Genomic DNA, 4,341 nt, shown 5'->3' with positions numbered 1-4,341 from the left:
TCTTTTTCCCCAACTGGACAACAAAGATCGTGGATATGTGAAGCGGCTGTTACACACTATCCTTTTGGGGTGTGTGTGTGTGTTTTGTAACCTATGTGTGTAAATAACATCACACTTACCCAATCCAAGCTGCAGAATTTGCAAGCCAAGACCACGAGTGTTCTCATGAAACAACATTTTCGGCCATTGCAATTCATGGTTTTGGACACGAATAGGTAAGTGCGCCGATGTAGGGATCGAACTCATGCACCAATTGAACTCTACCCACACATGCCACTACACCATGGCCCCATTGGCCGATTCATGGTTTAAACTTCTTAACGGTTGGTTTTTGTATGTTTGGACACAAGAAACCCCTCCAACAACTTATTGACTCAGAAAGTTATGGCAGTCATGAGAGTTGGGTCTCCACATGGCCTAAGAGTCCCTCCCTAGTCCCAACACATGCAAATCAGCCCGCAACGGGATGGGAGTGAAAATACAGAATAATATCCATGCGTAACATAGAAATGAATGCTAGCAAGGCTCTTACTCGCTTTCTTGACTGAAATGCAAGGGCCATGCCCCCTCGTGGACAATGTTGTGTGTGTTTCTTATATCACAAAAAAAAGAAGCCCTTCCACCACACGTGCTATCATTGGGCAACATAAGTTCTCTCACTTTTTCTCTCCCTCCTTTGTGTGGCCTAAGAGCACCTTCATGTAGCCCCTTTTCCAACAACATGACACATGCGAAAAGTTGGCACAATACTAGCTATCATTGCTTTTTGTGCATTTTAAAAAGGACTTATGGGAAAGTCCCCTAATGGGGAGAGATTATCAACTTCACTTATTAAGTTACTATTATCCTCTACTCAATCCATTTACGGATCAACTTTAAAAAAAAAACAAAGTTCTCATGAAATTTAGTTTCTAGAAAATGTTACTAGTGGCTCTTCTTGTTAGGTCATTTATGCCTAAAAGAGGTCTTAGTCTTGGAGTTTACCAAATGCATACTATCTTAACGGAATAAACTCCTCATATTCTCTCCTAATGTTCATGATTCATGTTCAGAAAGTCCTTTTGGGTGGTTTTCTCTTCTAACAAGATCATTCTTAGCACTTTTGATCATTTGGTCAGGGATGTTTTCAAGTGATGAAGTTGTTTGGAGGCTTCTCTTAATGGTTTATAAGGACAAATGTGTGTAGTCACCCTTTTATCTTAGCAAATGCTAAGGCCAAAGTTGGATCTTGGATTGGTCCAAACCTTGAGTATAGTCACTTGTGAAGTCATCAATGTGCCCATAAAGGAACTAAGTGAAGATGATTAAGTTATCCTAATTGTAGCCTTTTACCTTTAGTTGTTTTTATAAGATTTACTAGCATACATGAGTTTGAGAAAACTATTCATTCATAGCCTCAATTTTCTAAACAATCAATATGTGCTAATTGTACTCAATGCGATTGTCTCTCCTCATGTGGCCTCATCTTGCTGCATGCAACCAAATTTTTTTCATGTGGCCTAATCCTACATGGTATTGTGGCTTCTTGCATGATAGATCGATGCTAGATAAGACACCTCATCTTCATTCTCCCGAGGATTTCCACCAAGTTTGATTGAGTACCACAATTGCCCTCAAATGGGAATATGGCTCCAATAACAAAGTGTACCTACAAAGCATGAACTTTTGTTGGGTGGGGGATATATGGAAGGGGAAACTCAACTAGTAAGACATGGTCCCACCACCTCATTGATTACAATTGGTAGCAATTAACTAGGAGGATTTCCAATTTTCAAACTAGAAAAACTAGAATTGGCTTGCCACAAAACTCCACCTTGTGCCTCACAAACACCTTTGTCCTTGATGGTTTTTGACAAGCATACAAATATATACACTAATAGAAATTCTCATTGTTTCTTTCCTCAATGTGTGCATATGTTATTTTAATTAATAATAGAAACATTATTTGGAGTAGAGAACTAGCCTTTACAATTCCAACAAAATAATGTGGTTATAAACTACAATTTGAGTGGATTTGTAGCCATTGGAATTTGGTCCTTCTATCATTAAGGCTAGTTTGCAAATGTGATGGACCTTACATTTCACTTGGTCTATTTTTGCATTCAAAGGAAACTATGGTCTAGAGTGGCATGCAAAAGTTCAAACTAAGATTTGCTTCCCATGTTGATTAGCAAGTTAAGAGTAGTAATTAGCGATCTTAAACCCCATCAAAACCTACCCAATTGGGTAGCTTATGCATTTTTTTGGTCATGTAGTTCTCCACACACACTTGAAACCCTCCATTGTTTCCACGTATGCTTGTATTTCTCTTTATTTATGTATGGCTCGAATGGCCTAGTTAGAGGTTGTGGTATGGCAAGCACATGCTTTTAATGCCCTAGTTAGAGGTTTTGTATGCCTAGCACCTACTTCTAAGTTATAGAGCATTGAAACCATAAAGACACGAATTTTGGAGCCTAAATCGGGCCTCCAATCTCCTATGGAACAAAAAATGCCAAGCTACCAACGAATTGCAAGCATGTTTACAATGTCTCAACTCTATCTAAAATATAGATAAGAAAGACATATGTAGAAAAATAGCCCAAGACAAGTAAACATTTCTTATGTGGCAAGGGAAGGATAAGTCCACTACAAAATGGATACACATGCATGCCTTATTTTACCAACCCCTTTTATGTCAAAAGTGCATGATGGATGGGTCCAAGGATGGCTTGCACTTGTCCACCTAGGAGGGTAGGTCAATGTTTAAGACAAGTGATTGTGTTAACCGATTCTAAAATTTGGAGGACAAAAAAAAGAATGTCACTTCTTTTTTATGTAATGCCATTTACTTTATTTCTTGATGGATTGATTACACTACAATGAATAAACTTACAACAATAACAAAATCTAAGAAAAATACTTGTAAAGCATCGTGTTTTAAGATTAGTTATATATAGGAAGAGGAGACAGCCTATCACTAGCATGTGTTGTAGAACATTGGAAACTCTACTTCTACATCATCTCCCCCCCACCCCCACCCACCCCCCCCCCCCCCCCCCCCCCCCCCCCCCTCCCCCCCTTTGAACACTAAGGGGGCAATGGACATAGAGCTAAGCACAAATATGCATTTTTTCACGCTTGCTACGGTTGTAGCCCATATTCATTATACTTTCTAATAGGGTAGCTTCCTTGCCCATGAAGGGCCCATGAATATATTGGAGTCTTTGCTAAGATGGATTCCACAAATCATTGAGGAAGAAGATGTTTTGGCAAGTAGGTTTTGTGTGGACACTAATGAGCATATATATATTTTCCATCTCAACATCAAAAGTTGTCTAACACCAAATGTCTGTAGAGGTAGTGAAGAAAATGGAAATGCATCATTGGAATACATATGCATGCAAAGGAAAGGCACCCATGTTGGGTCCCTATGGTGGTATGTAAGAGTCCCTCCACACAGGTGTGAATTTCGCATGTGCATGTTGTGTTAGTGCTAGAGAGGTAGCATGTGTAAGATCATATACACTGCAAAGACTGATTTATGGGTTGTACTTGTAAACTTATTGGGTTCCTTGAAGGAGGGTGCTTGCTCCTGTTCTACATGTAGATTTATAGTTTAAAGGAAAGAAAGTTGGAAAGAAGAAATATAGAGTCCATGCATATGCAAATCTTGTCACGTAGTCCACCATCATGAGGATAGTGAGGGCTAAGAGAGAAATGACTCAACCAATTCATAACACACACCTATGCTGAACTGGTGTTAGTCCATCAAGTACCACCTTAAAAGGGGGTTACTCTATCAACTCTACAAAGCCACGAAAAAGGTGAGGTTGATAGAGGTCCAAGTTCAAAGCCACTACACAACTGTTCACCATGTTGACTAGGTCAAGCAACACATGTAAAACTTACCTACATAGGGCTCTCAATTAACTAGTAATGGACTTGATCATGTGGCCTTTGATGATTTGTCCTTACTTCATTTGTTTTCATTCACTGTTGTTGTTTCTCCTCTTCACTGTTAGCAACATATGGCTCATAGGGTCCACAGTCCACCCTCTTGACTTACTTATGGATGTATTACCTTCAAGTTTATCAGTCCTCCATGGCAAATCAATGTACTTGTGTGAAGGGTCTGTAACTAGCCTAAGAGCCATGACACACACAAGTTTATTGACTTGCATCAGTCGTCTTAACAGCTACTTACATGTGCACGTTTGCAACGCCACGTACTTGTAGGAGGCCAAAGGCCTATCATTGACATGTTTCTTGGTACTACATGGAACTCGGGGAGTACCTTCAAAGATAAGGGAGTAAATGGTACTCCCTTATTGGGTAGAGTGTTTTCGACTTGGCATGTAG

The sequence above is a fragment of the Lygodium microphyllum genome, chromosome 24 (genome assembly GCF_053477565.2).
Source record: "Lygodium microphyllum isolate KBCC chromosome 24, Lygodium_microphyllum_v1.1.10, whole genome shotgun sequence".
Taxonomy (NCBI): Eukaryota; Viridiplantae; Streptophyta; class Polypodiopsida; order Schizaeales; family Lygodiaceae; genus Lygodium; species Lygodium microphyllum.
Note: the sequence above shows the minus strand (reverse complement) of the source record.